The sequence below is a fragment of the Ursus maritimus genome, unplaced genomic scaffold, assembly GCF_017311325.1.
Source record: "Ursus maritimus isolate PB19 unplaced genomic scaffold, ASM1731132v1 scaffold_21, whole genome shotgun sequence".
Taxonomy (NCBI): domain Eukaryota; kingdom Metazoa; phylum Chordata; class Mammalia; order Carnivora; family Ursidae; genus Ursus; species Ursus maritimus.
Window position 1 is genome coordinate 21730384 of NW_024424564.1, and position 16704 is coordinate 21747087.

Genomic DNA, 16704 nt, shown 5'->3' on the forward strand with positions numbered 1-16704 from the left:
ACTGACAGCATGGAGACGAAGGTATGTCCCTGTTCTTAAAGAGCTCACAGTCTAGTGAGGAAAACAAAATTACTAATTACTGTAATCACTAGTAATTATTGTATAGGGCTGAGAGGGTCAGGACATAGGATCCTTTATAGTATCTTCAAATAGATAGACTTCGGGGGCAGATAGACTCAGTAATATTAGTAGCATAGTTTAGATTTATGTGAGTTAAATTATTGTGTGTCCTTGTATTAGTCACGTTAGTATTCAGTATGCCTCAATTTCTCATCTGTAAGAATAAAAATAAGGTTGTTAGGAGGATTAAAGGAATAAATATGTTATTGAACTCCCCCAAAATATCTCCAGGCAATCTGTTAATAATATTAAGTTTATTAGAACTCTCTGTAGTAATAGAGGATTCTGCCTAGACAGTCTCTGAAGGTGAAGTCAGAAGATATTTATAGGATTGTGAAGTCTGGGCTCAGGTTGTTTAAAAAAGTGGCTGTTTTCAGGTGGGAACCAGACTGCAATTTGGAAAAGTTCATGACAATAGTTACGATTAGTATCGATAGCAAGGGAAGGGTCTTGAAGCAAGTCTTGATAAGTAAACTGTTACTTGATAAGTGAGCTCTTTGCCAAGGTGAGCAGATTATCTGAGATAAATTAATATATGAGTATTTTCTGAAACAGTGAAGTTATTTATTGGTTTACAGTCTTATCTTTCCTGGGCAAAGTTTTTCTTTAACAAACAAATAAATCATGTTGACACAGGTGGTCTCAGTTCTTAGACCCCATAGCTCTGTCATATTAGTGTAGACGGTTGCAGTTCTTAATGTAAAGCAAGTAATTCCTGGCACATAATACATATATAAAGCAAATAGTATAGGATGGTAGACATACATCCAGATATATCAGTAATTCCATTAAATATAAATTGAATGCTTCATTTATAAAACAAGATTGACTTACTAGAAAAATAGAGCCCAATAACATGTTAGTTAGAAGAAACACAACTAAAACAAGGGCATAAAAAGTTCAAAATTAATAGAAAAGAAAAGGCACATTTGCAAATATTCATCAAAAGGAAGATGTATGAATATCAAAGTAGACCTTGGTTAATGTCAGACAATAAATGTACGAGATGGAAAAATTTTTCAAAGAAACACAATATGCCAAAACAGCCTCAAGAAGGAAAATAAAATATGAATATACATACACCTATTAAATTGAATCTGCAATTAATCTTTTATTAATTTCCTACATCTCAATAAAAGTACTTTGCAGACGCACAAAATTCAATCAACCACTGTCTGTTTGCAATAGTATGACAAACTATTCTAGACACTGTAGGTTGGGGACAAAGATTCATAGAACTAGACTATGACAGTTCCTAATCTTTAGGAGTTTATAATCTGTTCATTGAAACACATATAAGAGGAATATGGAAGAGTTAAGATTTAGATAATGATATTTGGGAAGGAAAAAAAAACTGTGTACATAAACACACAGTCCTTTACTATGAGCTACATTTGCCCTAGACTGTTCACTTCTGTTCCACTTTCCTCTTTAATAATAGGTTCCTTTAGGTTGTTTTTAAATGTGGTCAGTAGAATGGCTTTTCAGTTTAAGAAATAATCTGCTATGTGAAATATGTGCTCTGCTAACCTGTGACCAAAGGAACTGAAAGTCTCCAAACCTCCTCAGATGGTCTGTACTTGGCCAGTGATGCTACTGGCTGCATGTATGGGGATTTATTAGTTGATGTATTTATCTCAATGGATTGCCTCATTAAGTTTGCAGATGTTCTGTCAATGGAAGACCTTTAAAAAAAATTATATTGTTTTTATTAGAGTTTTCCAATGCACAATCCAGAATAAGAGAGTTAACACATTTCAGCACAGAACAAAGTAGCATGTATTTAAATCTCATGGGAGGAAAAGCCTTTAACTTGTACTCAGACAGTTATGATTGAACATGTTGAATTTGAGAAAAAAGGGAAAGCATACAAATTCCAACCTAAAATTCACCATTTGGTCAACATGGGATTCGGTGTGCATCAGCTAATCATGTTGAACTGAGTGCACATATATTCTGAGTTATCTCCCCTCTCAGGAAAGAATCCAGCCTTTTAATACTGCTATGACTCTTTAAGAAAAAGGCTCAACGATGGTTTTCCATCAAGCAAAATATACTCAAATAATGTGTTTCAAGGGAAAGATAAAACAATTCCAGATACCATTTGATTATAACAACAGACATCTCTGGTGTTCTGGTGACTTCAGAAGAATATTTCTAATTTTAATAGGCAGTATAGCTGCAGGTAAACCTCTACAAATAAAGGCATAAGAAGAGACTTTAAATCATGAAAAAATTAAGTGCTCCATTTCTACTTAAGCTAACTTAAAAGGACAGAAATAAAAATAAAATTGAAGGCAAAGAGGTTTACTTTTAACATATAGCATACGGAATATCTTTCTATGTATACAAACAGTCCCTTTAAAGGGTCCAAAACTGTATTCACATTACCAGTTTATGCTAGGTTCAAGAAGCCATCCCTAAAGTACAGGTTATTCTGTACTGAAGAATGATATTTAGATGTTTTGAGGGTCAGCATTTAGAGTGTAGATACTGAAAGCTACTGCAAGGTAAATTATTTTCTTGGTTAACTTTTCTCTCATTTATAACAAATACTGTTGTTTATCTTGAAAATAAACAAATTTGAAATTCTTTCAAAATATGCTTCAATCTTTAGCACAGCTTTAATATCAACTTTTGTTAATGAGGTTATTGGTAATGTGTTTACATTCTAGTAAATTGGTTGCAGATGCTTGGAGAAGAAAGGATTTTATTAAAATTACTGCTGTTAATAGCATAATTCCTACCTTTAAGATTAATGAAACCATAGTAAATTCAACCAAGATCTCCTTACCATTCTTGTATTATGAAAATTAAAACTAAATCTCATGGAATTTTGTTAAGTAAATAAAACAATGTTACAGAGCCTCTGAAGGCCATAGGTCATAGTAGCCTCGTGGATTTACACCATATACACATTTATGTCCTGATTTTTAGATTCCAAACTCTCTACAAGAGGCAAATGCATAAGGAGGATTGCATAGCTGTTTGTTGGCCAGATGAGAAGTGCCATCTTTGAAAGATAGGAAACAGAAGACCACATATCTATAACTTTTCGAAGAACAGAGTATGTGTGTTTCTCATCAAGTAAGACGTTAGAAAATCCAACAGAATTCATTGAACATCTGTGAACTGACTGCTGGATGCTTTCACACCTACTTCAGTCTTTAGAACAACAATGTAATTTAGAAACATGCATTAGGGATATAGATCCTTAATAATCATAACAGTAGTATACACCCAAGAAACAAGCGGTAATACTCAGAATGGTTCACCCATTCCTCATTGACTCTAGGAATTTAATTCTTACCTGGAAAGCCCAGTGATTTGAATGCCCAGTATCTGCTTAAAGGCCACCCTATTGTTCTTTCCTTTTGTCTACCTTTGTGGTCTCCAAATTTTAGTGGACCAAAGAATTAAGGTCTAGTACTATATTGAAAACTATACAAATAAAGCAATTAAAAAAAAAACATGTAGATGTGTTTTCTATAGAAATGTGTTCTCATAGGAAATACATTTAAGAGCTATTTCAGCTCACTCTTCGCAGGTTTAAAAAAAATGATTCAATAATAAGAATCCCATTGACATTCCAAATAATGTATTTGTTTTTACCACTTTGGGTACTGTATTTCATACTTAGTTTTTACTGTCTCATAAGTATATGATATCAGAACATTGTAACTTAAAAGTTCCATCATGAGACCGCTTTTGAAAGCATTGAACACTAATAATAGTGGTTAATTGTAAGTTAGGAAGATCTGGGACACCTGGGTGGCTCAGTTGGTTAAGTGTATGCCTTCAGCTCAGGTCATGATCCCAGGGTCCTAGGATCGAGTCCCACATCAGGCTCCTTGCTCAGCAGGGAGCCTGATTCTCTCTCTGCCTGCTTTTCTCTCTCTCTCTGACAAATAAATAAATAAATCTTTTTAAAAAGTAAGTTAGGAAGATCAATGAAAACCAGAAAGTTTCCTGCCCAAGACATTAATTTTAATTTTAATTAAATCTTAATTACTAAAAATAAACCTAAAGACAATTGCTGATTATTAAATAGCAAATACTTTGGCATTTTACATATCATATATAAAAGGGTCATGAAAAGAATCAGAGAAGGGATTTTATAAAGAGATCTGTTTATAAATGAAACTTGAAAATTCCAAAGCAAAATTTTGAAAGTAGCCATCCAAGCAGATGCCCACACATCATAATGTAAAGCAATAACATTCTCAAAAGCTGGTGAGCACAGAGCAATGCATAAAGACTTCAGTATAAGAGTTACAGGGTCTATTTCTTAGTTACCAATACTGATCTTTCTATACACTAGAGTGATAAATAAAAATTGGAGTCCACTCCATGACGTACTTCCCTGTCCAAAGATTAGTTTCCAGTTATAGATAATATATGGGAAGCCAAGATTAAGCAGGAAATTTCCTGCATCACTTATTTTTCTCAAGTAAACTGAGCTTAGAACTTATTACTCAAAAATGCAATCCATGAACCAACAGCATCAGCATCACCTGGGAGCTTGCTAAAATGCAGGACCTCAGTCCCTACCCCAAATTTACTCAATTAGAATGGATATTTTAAGGGGATCCCCAAGTGTTTAACATTTGATAAGTCAGTCTTAATATGGTTCCTCTGAGATAGTTTTATGCCCAAGAACACAGAATACCCTGCCAGGCTCTGTAGTGTCTACTGCATTCCATTCCAGGGTTGAGGGGCGTGCAAATCCTAAGGGTACTCACAACTTTGCGCTAAATGGACCTACATCTTGGCTCATGCTCAAGAGGTCTGTATCTAAGAAGGTTAGATCCCCCTTTCTTCAGTCACTGCCAAAGAATAAACACAAAGGAAACCAGATTTTCACAAACCCCCTCTGCCTTCAGCTGACATTCTTTAACAGGCATTACTCCAAAAGGACTCGTTAATAAATTTTGGGTTTGAGTTGTGGGTTTTTTGCAACCATTTCTCACAACTGACTATGGCAATGTCTTTTAATTACAATGTAAAAGATTAATGTGGAAGTAAATTCTAAGAATGTGAAAGATTCTGTATTATCTATATATCTCTCAAAACTCTAACTTCTAAAAATATATATAGCAACTATGAACAACTCTTCAAAAGGCCTTCATATCTTTTGGTGGACATTCCACACCATATGCTGTGCTTCTCCTGTTTCTCTCTGATTATAGTATCTTTTCACCTGTGAGATCTTTTCATATTAATAAAGATAGCAAACCATTGGCATTGGAGTTTGCACAGAATTTATTAAGGAAGTCAAGATGCAGTGAATCTATTGAGGCAAACAAGTCAGGTTCTTGGGCTGAAGTTCAAGTTGCCTTAACACACAAGCTGTCACTTTTACAAATCCATGAAAAATGAGTGAGGAATTTGGCTCATGAGTAAATAATTTGGTCATGCCATTTAAAGCTCTTTACTTTTTCTTTTTTTGTTACAAAGAAGTGAAGAAAATACATTTAAATTACTCATATTCCCACTATCAAGTAGTTATTTTCAGTTGGTCTAAATGCATACATTGTTTGTATTTGCCTTAACGGTCAACATATCCTTTTGTATTTTGCCTCTTTTACCTAATATTATATAGGAAACATTTTCCCATGATTCTACACTATCTTCATAGTGATCATTTTTAATGACTTCATAAAAGTTCATCCTAATGAGATATATTCTATTTACCCATTATTTTATTGTTAGACCTTTAGGTTGTTTCTAGCCTATTGAATAGTCTCCAGCCTAGATAATTTGTACATAAAATACAAGGAAACATAGGCAAGCAATCTATGAATGACAGAAATCAATTAAGATAACAAGTCTTCTACATAAATGTGCCAATAAATTTAATTCAAACATACCCTCCAAAAAAGCACAAATGGCCAGTCATGAAATAAAAAAATAAATACAAAAGAACTTTCTTATGTGCTCCATATGATTATAAAAAATAATCTATAATTTAATCTTTGTTGCAAACTTCTTCTCTGGACCAAAGAAATCACCTCCAATCTAGTAAATGCTAACAGCATAGTTTAACTGAAAGTATGAACAGACACAGAAGGCCAATTTAAACAGATGTCATAATCAAAAAAATATTTACCCCACTTACATGTATTAGTTAATAGACATCAAAATGGCCAGCTTGACAGGAAGAGAAGAATGGGGCCACTTCAGTTATAGATTTCATTGAATCTCCCCAGAAGTTCCATTTTTATTGGCCTCGTATTCAGTCCAAAGGTGTTGCATAAGCCCCTTCCTGGCAAGCAGGAATACATCATCAATTTCCTTGACAGTTTTGAAAGTCTACTATTCAAATTGCTCTTTCACCATCCCAGTCTCCATGGAAGGTTCCAATATGTTAATATAATTCCAGATTCACTATTCTCAAATGTGCTGGCATCTGAGCAGCTCTCTCTGAAGGAGTCTTCTTGAGTGGCCAGATCTGTTTAAAAAATTTTAGAGGTGACTCCAACTTTATATTTCTCTTACACACATACATACCATTCATACAGAGTGTCCTTGGCAACTACTCAATTTTTAAAAGGTTTTTTAAACTCCAAATGACATGATAGGTTAGAATAATAATGCCAAGTAAATATTTATTGAGTGCCTATGCTGTGCTAGGTGCTGTTCTAAGCACTTTATTAACTTATTCAATCCTCACAATAATCCTAAGAGGAAGGGACTATATTATTTCTGCTCCTTTACTTCAGAGGAAATTCAGATACAAAGAGGTCAAGCAACTTGCTTCAAGTAGGAGGACACAGGAAGAAAGCTATGGAACAGTGAAGTCACGATTCAAATCCGGTCATTCTGGCTCAAGAGTCTAACCACCTAACCACTACAGCGACTATCTTACCACTTGATCATTTGAGGGTCTTCTGTGTTGGTCTTCTTCCATTTTTTCAGTTTCCTCTTGAGAAAAGCAAGATATTGGTGGATGCGTAACCCTGTAGACCTCAAGCAATTGATGATTCTTCCTGCCTCTAAATGGGTAGGTATCATAGTCTGCCAGTCAGATGGAACTCTTTTTGCAAATGGCTAGAATAATATTTGGGGTTTTTTCTTAGAAACCTAAAAAATGTTTCAGTACTAAAGTGAAGGAAAATATGTGTGCAACTAAAGCCATATGTAATTTTGAATTTTCTGTCTGAAATAATAGATAATTCTTTTATTTTTTTATACTGGAAAATTAAAGCTGAGACTTCAAGTCATTTTTCCCTAAATTACCTAGCTAAAACTTGGAGATACTAAAATATAAAATAAACAACAATTATGGATAATATTCACTCAATGGCATGGTTAGAACTAGAGACAAGGTCATTCTCAACATCTTCTCTTCTAACATGTAACTAACTCCTACTTCTTTAGCAGTGACCACCTCAGCCCACTTTAATCATCCTATTCTTTTAAAAAAGCAAAGGGGCACCCGGGTGGTGCAGTCAGTTAAGCGTCCGACTCTTGATTTTGGCTCCGGTTGTGATCTCAGAGCCCTGAGATAGAGCCGCATGGCAGGCTCTGGGCTCAATGTGAAGTCTGCTTGACATTCTCTTTCTCCCTCTCCCTCTCCCCCTGCTCTTGCACACGCACACACATGCTATCTCTCTCTCTCAAATAAGATAAACGATCTTTAACAAAAATAAAAATAAAGCAAAACCAGTCATTGAATTTCCCTAACTTTTTGACAACCTCCAATTCAAAACTGGATCCCATGGTATTAAATCCTCTCTATAACCATGTAATACAGTCCTAAATCCTGTAAGAATCTCCTAAAACTCTACTTTATTGAGACAACCTACAGTTCCTCTGGAGTGCATTCCCTCAGCTGCAGTAAGTGGAATAAATCTGACTTGGACTTCAGGGTTCTTTCCTAGTCCTCTTTGGTCTATGGGCTATAACAGTTGTCTAGCTCATTTGACTAGATGAAAGGTGCTAAGATACACCTAAGAGCAATATTTGGGAGAAAACTGACAATTCCATTTTGAATATGTTGAGTGTAGGGTGCTTTTGAGAAATTCAAGCAATGTTAAAGAAGCACTGGTGTGTAGGGGGTCTATATGGAACAAAGGGAAGCATGAATACAAGTTTAGAAGTTGTAGATGGACTATAGATGGAAATTGAAGCTAGGATATGGATGAGATACTCTGCAAAAAGCATGGGGAGAGAAGAATGGGGAAACTAGGACTGAATCTTTAATGACTCCAGTATGAAGATTCTGTAGAGGAGGATGAACAACAAAGGAGGCTGAGAAAGCACATTCAGGATAAATTAGAAAGACCAAGAATATATCATCACATGAACTACAGAAGATATTTCAGGGCCTATGGAGTGACCAGTGGTTGAAAGCATTTGAGAGATCAAGTGAGAAGAGAATGCAAAATTTTCCTTTGGAGTTCACTGATATTTTTTGTGAGAGATTTTTCAGAATTTTGATGGAAGGAGAAGCCAGATTAAGTGGATGAAGAGTAAGTATGAGGTAAGCAAAGTGAAAAAAGAGAGGTCTTCCAGAAGAAGGGACAGTGTGGTAGTGCTATGTATAGTGGTTAAAAGAATGGATTTTAGAGAAAGACTGATAAGAGTTCAATTTCTAGTTGTGTCCCTCACTAGCTGTGTGACTTGGTTAGGTTACTTAACTGATTTGTGCCTCATTTTTTCCATCTGTCTACTGGGGGGTGTGGGAATAGTAACAGACCACTTGGGTTTGTGAGAAGCAATAGATCAATTAACAGAGATGTTTATACATAGTAAACTCTCAATAAGGATGAGCAACAATTATTTCAAAAACATGAGACAGCATGCCTCTATAGGGGCCTGAAGGTAGATTTGATATGAATGTTGAGTATGGAGATAAGATTGCAAAGCGGTTTGACAAGATCCTAGATCTGGAAGACCTTGAATGCCATGCTAAAGGGGTACATTTCCTCTCATGGCATAAGGATTCATTGAGGGAGTTTAAGAAGAGAGTGATGTGATTATATTTCTATTTTAGAAAAATCACTGTGACTATAGGCTAGAGGATGGATTGGAGTAGAATCTAGCCGGAGGCCAGGACAGCAGTTAGGAGCCCATTTCAAAAACCTAAATGAAAAGTGATAATGCCTGGATTAAGGTAGAGGAAGTAGAAATGGAAAAGAAAATAATAATAATAATCAATTCAAGGGGTAAAATTATCATGACTTGGTTACTGATTGTGTATTACATGCGAGGGAGAGAATGAAGTCTAGGATCCCCACCCTTCACCTCCCCCCAAGTTTCTAGTTCGGGTGGCTAGCTGAGTAGTATGGCCATTTACCGAGAAAGAAAGTGTAGGGCTGCTTGAAAATTAGGAGGATTATTGTTCAATTTTGGATATGCTGTGTCTGTGCAACATCCAAATGATAAGGATATCCAATATGCAACATAGAGCCCATAGGAAAGTTAGAGCTCAAGATCCATAAATGGTTGTCTACGTTAGGAGTATTCAGGTAGTTACTGAGGAAAAATATCTAGAGAGTACTTGAAAAAAAACATTATTCAGAGAATTTAGGAAAATAGCATCAATTGACAATAAACAAATGTTAAGCTTTGGGGAAGGTGGTGTATGGTAAAAAAAGGTGATAGCACGGGGTAGTTGGTTTTCTCTAAAGGATTTCCAGAAGGCCTCAGTGGAAAAGGACAGCAGCAGTGGGAGAATGAGTAAGAAGGAAGAAGAACACAGCAGTATTAGACATAAGAGCGTGTTGGGGCTAGCTGATGGGGGGTGCGTGTGTTTTGTTCAGGGGACAAGGCGAAGACGTGTAGTTCCAAGTTTTTGGCGATTCAAACAGAGGCCATAAGAGGCCTCTGTTGGTTGCTTTCTGTGTATGATAATTATTATTCCAGGCCTCTGATGGTCACATTCTGTGTACGATGTTGTACACTTAGCCTGAGTCAAACCCCTTTCCCTTACCTTTTGGCCTGGTAAGCTCTGCTCACATTTCATGACCCATCTCAAATGCCACTCTCTCTGGAACTCTTCCCCGAGTGACCTTAGCAGGCTTAATTTTTCCTTCTAAGTTTCCATAGTATATTGGTATACCTATGCCATTGTAAGTAAAATATTCCCACCCTACAGTGGATTTCAAAGACATGTACATGATCTTCCCAAGGTTACCCAGGTTTTCTGACTTCCAAGATCAGTACTATTTCATTATATCCTGCTCCCCTTTTCCTCCAGGAACAGGGAAAAACCTCATGACTACAGACTTTCAGCCACTACAGGAGTTTGTTTGTTCATTTGGTTAAGAAGGTGTATAAAGGCCTGTATTAGATAAGGTTTGGAGTGAAGGGAGAGAGACTTTGCGGAGTAGACTTTGGTGCCCTTTGCCAACCTCTTACCTTTCCTACAGATCACCCACATCACTTCTCCTGCCCTCCTTCCCACAGTCTCATTTAAAGAGATACTTTCTTTTTCTAAGGGTAATTCTGTTATCTGTGCTCATAAGTCCTGACCCACAGTTCTACTTCAGAACAAGGGCAGATACCTAAAAAATAAAATACATGTTTGAGAAGGGGAAAAAAAGGACAACTACCACTAGACTCTGACCTGTATCAATATCACCCCCCTTCCTTGCCTTTATATTATAAAGTTGGAGGTTAAGATCGTGGTTGAGGGAAGACACAACTCTATGTCTCCACTTCCTGCCTTCGTTCATTGCCAACTCACAGCAACCAGATGCCTCTCTGCCATCCCAGCAACTGGCCAGTGCCCTCACTGGCATCCATATCATCAGACCCAAAGGACTCTTTCTTGACAATGCTATGGCATCTGCCGTTGTTGAGGATTCCCATCTTTAAACTTTCTTAAACTATAGATGTCATTCAACTTGACCACATTTTTTTCTTCTTGCCCATATCTCCTGCCAAAGGATGAACTTGGGCAGCCATATTTTATACCTAAGACCACAGGTGATAGGAGTAAGAGTAGACACCTGGTCAAGGTGGCCTAGATCTCTGATGTGACCTGGCTCAAAAAGAAGAGTCAGACCTATCAGATTCTCTCTTCCTTAGGAATTTGAAATAGAAAACACTTTGGCATGAGCGCTAAAAGGTCATGATGTATAGGAAAATTCTGGAGGCAATGTTTGACCATGTGAAGCCAAAACATGGTCATGGCTTCCAAAACTGCCTGTATCTGATGATGCTCACTTAGATTTAATTTCTAGGCTGGTTCTCCCTCCTGAGTCTCTCTTCTGAGCTTTTGGCCATGTTCACCCAACTGCCTGATGGACATTGCCATTCTCCATGGGTATTCCCCTAGCACCTCAAAATCAACATGTCTAAAATTAAACTTTCTTGTCAAAAGCACTTTTCCTCTGATATGCCTTTTCAGTGAAGGACACTTGCCACTGAAAACCAAAATCACCCTAGACTCCTCTCCTTCCAATCCCTTCGAAACATTAAATCATTGTCATTCTATGACATTGTCATTCTACTGTCTAAGTTCAGGGCCTCATAAGTACCCTCCTGGTTTCCTTGGCATTGATCTCCTACCCCTGCCTATAACTCTTCTATGGCCTTCCCATTTTCTTACAGGAAAATCCAAACTCTTTAGCATGGCATCCAGATCCTCCATGGTGCTTTTCCTGGTTACTTCATCAACATAATCTTTTGCTGCACTCCATCTAACCATAGTTCCAAACTATCCAGACTTTCTGTGACTCCCACAATATCCCAAATGTTACCTCCATCTGGACGTTGCCCTCAGCATTCCCTCTTGCTGAAGGCTAATATCCCTTTCTCTTCTAGTCAACACTTTCCTACATTGTCTTTCAATATTTATGATCTTGCCTCCACATATAAATATTTATGATCTTGCCTCCACATATAAATCACTGTCTTTTCTATGATGTCCCAACTTTGTACAGATGAATATGACTTTATCGCACTTACTTTTAAAATGTTTGCGTTCCTCCATCCATCCTGGTGGGGCAGAAAACATATCACTTTTACTGTTTGTCCTATGCCTAGCAGTGAACACGTTCAGAACATGCTGTGGAGAAAAGGAAGGAAATGAATACACTGATCCTCCATGGGGAAAAAACTAGCCTTTCCTTTGAGAGAAAAGAATAATGCCAGGTAAGTGAAGTCAGGAAATTTTATGGTGATAATTAATTAAAAATGCCTACCAAAAACGAAAAAAAAAAATCCTCTCCTACACAAGAGCAAGAAAGGGCACCGTCCTCTTCCTTAGAAAGTGTAATGTCACCTCAGTAATTGGAAGCAGAAACCTCTAAAAGGTAGGCTGTCTGTTTCCCATAAGGATAACTGAGCAAGATGAAACAATTTCCCAGACTAAACAGAAGCCCTCAAGAATATAAAGAATTTACATCTACACTCCTATCTTCGTGAGAATATCGGGGATATGAGGCTGGAATTTGCTCCATTTAGATTCTGATAAAGTGAAAGTGGAACCCATCACAAAGAATGGTCCCCGTACCCTGGCAGACACAGGCAGGAAAGACTCTGTCACAGCTGATAACATTGCTAAAGAGTCAATTAGTCCCTAATTAGCTGAGCGGCCCCTGCTGCTGCCAGGCTTGAGGACAGTTTAAATAGGAATGTTTTTTAGTAACAATCTCTGTTTAGGATGTAATAAATGACTCATTCAATCCAGGATGGGAGAGGACCTCACTGCTCTAGACTGGGTCCCCCAGGGCTGAAGTGCTAAAGAAATCGGGGCTATGAGTCTGTATTTGGGTGTCCCTACCCTTTCTCCATGCTAAGTGCATTATCATGCACCATCCACCAGTCTAGGAGTGAAGGAAGCTGGCTACAGCCTAAGAGACACACTGAGAGAGCCTGGGGAGGGCACCCTAAAGAAGGCTACTGGAAATAGGGAGGGGCCCTTGCAAGAAGGGCTCCACCAGCCAAGGGCTCAGCACTTAACAGCTTCTGGGGAAAGAAGGACCTGGGGGAAAGAACTTTTGCCTGTCCGAATAGACTGATAAATGCAACCTGAATACTCTAATCAAGAATGGGAAGCTGTTTCGGTTTCTGCGATGTGAGAATGATTGTCTTCCTTGCCACTTCCTAGGGGAGTCAGGGATAGGCAATGCATGATTCCTCCCTTGGCCATTCTTCTGCTCCAGTGCTCCAGGCAGAGATGACTTGGATGCTTGTTCATGTTTCCTCTGTGTGACATAGTCTCTTCCCATTCTAGTTAACTGCTTTCTTATTCTCCAGGTGTCCTCATATGTATCAATTCCTGTGGGAAGCGTTTGCTGATATTCTGCCCACACCTCCACCACCACCCACGTGAAGGGTAAGAACATCATCTAGGTCACTCTCATGTATGCTTATTAGGGCACATAGACTGTAAATTGCATGCCTACTTCCTTTTCTGCCTAGTGGAACCTAAGTTCCTCAAAGGCAGGAACCATGTGATACACCTTTGAATCTCCAGATTCTGACCTGCAGCATTGTCTAATCTCACATGTTTAATAAAGGTTTATTGAACCTTTCTTAATAAGATGAAATAATACACAATATATTATGATTGTATATAGTATAAGATGAAATAAGGCAGAGCTGGTCGTAGTGCAATATTCTAAACTGTAGTAGTAAAGATACTTTTAATGAAAGACAGCCCAAGTAGTAGGTCTGTGAAGTGGGAATACAGAGGGCAAATCTAAACCATTTCTGTGCCATGGACCCCTTTGGCCATCTGGAAACATCTTTGGGCCTCTTCTCAGACATTTTCTTTTAAATACAAAGTGAAATACATAATATGACAAAGGAAACCAATCATATGGAGATCGTTACTAAAAGAATTTTTTTAAGTTATGATTTAGTAGTATGTGTGTTTCTTTATTAACTCATCGAATAAAAAGATCACGTCCTAAAACTCTAATTTTTAAGTAACAATAAATGTCAACAATATTTGAAGATATCGACCATAACTATAATGTGACATGGAGATATCTGTACCTTCTACTGGCAAGAGTTACAAGTACTGCCAATACTACTGAGGTTTATTATCCACATTTATAACAGAAGGAAACCCGAAATTACAACTAGCAGTTAGTGAAAATAAAGAACATTTTCTCCAAGATCCAAGATCACGGATGCCCTGAATTCTATCTGTGGATCCCCTGGGCTCAGTAAACCCCTGTCTATGGAACTCAGGGAAACAGAACACCTAAAGTAACTACCAAGAATAGCAATTCTTTCATCTTTGGAGGAATGGTATCTTCTCAAATCAGTGCAGGCCTCTACCTACACGCTATAGTAAACAACTGTTTTAGAGGTACTTTGGTTTCTGAAGGATGTAAATATTCACTTTATTTATATAAAATATAACAGTTTACAAGACTTACTAGAAAACTACAGTGATGACAGCAGGGTGGTATTTGTTTAAAGATGGTTTATCCAGATGAATGGCACAGACTAGTGAGCTCAGCAATCAGCCCACACCTGTTCCACCAGTTGACTTTGACAGAGCTGCCAAAGCAATTCAGTGGGTTTAAATACTTTTTTCAACAAGTGTTGCAAACAACTGCATATCAAAATGAAAAACCAAAAAATCTTAACCCTTACCACATGTCGCGTACAAGTTACTTGAAATGGATCTTTGATCTGAATGTAAAAAATTACTAGAAGGAAACATAGGAAAAAGTATTTGTGACCTTTGGTTAAGGAAAGATTTCTTAGGCACCAAAAACAACCATAAGTGAAGATTTCACAAATTGGGCTTCATCAAATTTAAAATGTCTGCCTTTCAAAAGACACTGTTAAGAAAATAGACAGTTCACAGATTGGTAAAAGAAAAAAAATTAGCAAAGCTCGTACCTGATAAAGAGGTTGTATGCAGAGTACATAAATAGACAAACTCAGTAAAAAGAAAGGCAAAAGATTTTAACAAATATTTCACCAAGAAAGATATACAAACAGCAATGAACACGTGTAAAAATATTCATCGTTAATCATCAGGAAAATATGAATTAAAAGCACAAGGAGACAGGGAGATACCACTACACAACCTTTCAAATGACTAAAATTAAAAGGATTGATAATATTGTTAGAGCCCACATAAAACAACTGGAGCTCTAAAGATTGCTCATGCAAATACAAATGATTTAGTTATTTTGGAGAATAGTTTGGCAGATTTTTATAAAATTAAACATGTACTTACCATATGACCCAACAATTCCACTCATAGATATTTACCCAAGAGAAATGAAAACATGTCCACACAGCAAATGTTAATAGTTGCTTTATTCCTGTAGCTGAACGTCTATCACCAGCAGAATGGATAAAATTATTGTGATGTATTCATATGATGGAATACTTCTCAACAACAAGCAATGAACTACATGTACATGCAACAACATGGATGAATTTCAGAAGCATTACACTAAGTGGCTAAGTGAAATAAGACAGATACAACAGATTACATTCTATATGGTTCCATTTATATGACATTCTAGAAAAGTCGAAAATGTAGAGACGAACAGATTGATCACTGGTTGCCAGTGGGCTGTGGGTAAAGGAAAGGATCGTCTACAAAGGGGCATAAGGGAACTTTCTGGGGTGATGAAAATGTCCCATATGTTAATTGGGGTGGTGAATGCACAATTTGTATATTTGTCAAATTCATTAAACAGTATACTTAAAAAGGGTGAATATTGCTGCATATTAAATAATAGTATCTCAATAAAACTTGACTTCTTAAAAAATTCTAAAGTTTTATCAGAGAGACATTATAAATTATATTTTGTGACTACAACTAAATTGTCCTTTCAGAGAGTTCAGTCTTTGGATTTTCCCCCCAAATGAAAGGCATTTGTGCATACTCTACAGAGAGGAACAGATGCATTGGCTCAGTGTCTTATTGAGTTTGTACGCTATTTAGAAATTGGATTGCTTTGACAAATTACTTGCTAGCCAGAAAAAGCATTAAGGGATTATTTGTCCACCATGATTTCAGATTTTTCCCTAATGATACAATCATTTGAAATAAAAGGCGGTAGCCAAAGTAGTTTTACTCAGGGAGATATTATTTCATACATAAGACATGTAAGAAACAGTATAAGCAAGAAAAGAAATATACTCTAATTTTTAAATTTTTAAACTTACTTTGTGTTATAAATAACAGCAGCAAACAATTTCAATCCTAAATAGCACACATTTCAGATTTCCTTATAAGCGCTTCTCAACTTAAAGACTTGAAATCACATGTGAATGTGGGTGTTTAAACTTCACTTTGCAATTTGAATCTTTACTTCTCAGGCCACTTTAATACCTATTTTAATGCTGTTTGAGGATACTGTTGGATTATATCGCTGTTTTTACTTTGTTTATGTGCTGTAATGTTTTCCTACTGTGCTAGAGAACATTTTGCTTTAATAGGATTCTATGTATTTCAAGAATTTATTTGTAAATAAGTGATGTGTCTTTCAATAAAGCAGAGAAGCTTCAAAATCTTCATAAAAGCAATGTCCTTCATTTACTTGCTAATAGAACAGTAACATCTGCCTTATCCAAAATAATTTTTTTTCATTTATAGCTCATAGAATGATTGGGGTGCCTGGGTGGCACAGCGGTTAAGCGCCTGCC

The 16704-nt window shown here is 36.9% G+C and overlaps 1 protein-coding gene across 8 annotated transcripts in view; it reads left to right on the plus strand.

The window, feature by feature from the left end:
* METTL25 (methyltransferase like 25) overlaps window positions 1-16618 on the plus strand; it is a 137240-nt gene extending 120622 nt beyond the window's left edge. For 2 of the 8 annotated variants that reach the window (XR_566581.2, XR_005836693.1), the window contains 4 exons: window positions 7039-7123; window positions 12118-12225; window positions 13333-13411; window positions 15375-16618. The gene's annotated coding sequence lies outside the window, so the exon portion shown is untranslated. Of the gene's footprint in view, window positions 1-3057; window positions 3579-6842; window positions 7011-7038; window positions 7124-12117; window positions 12226-13332; window positions 13412-15374 lie in introns of those variants that run through there. The other 6 variants (XR_566578.2, XR_566577.2, XR_566579.2 and 3 more) reach the window with 6 other exon arrangements.
* The last annotated feature ends 86 nt before the right edge of the window (window positions 16619-16704 follow it).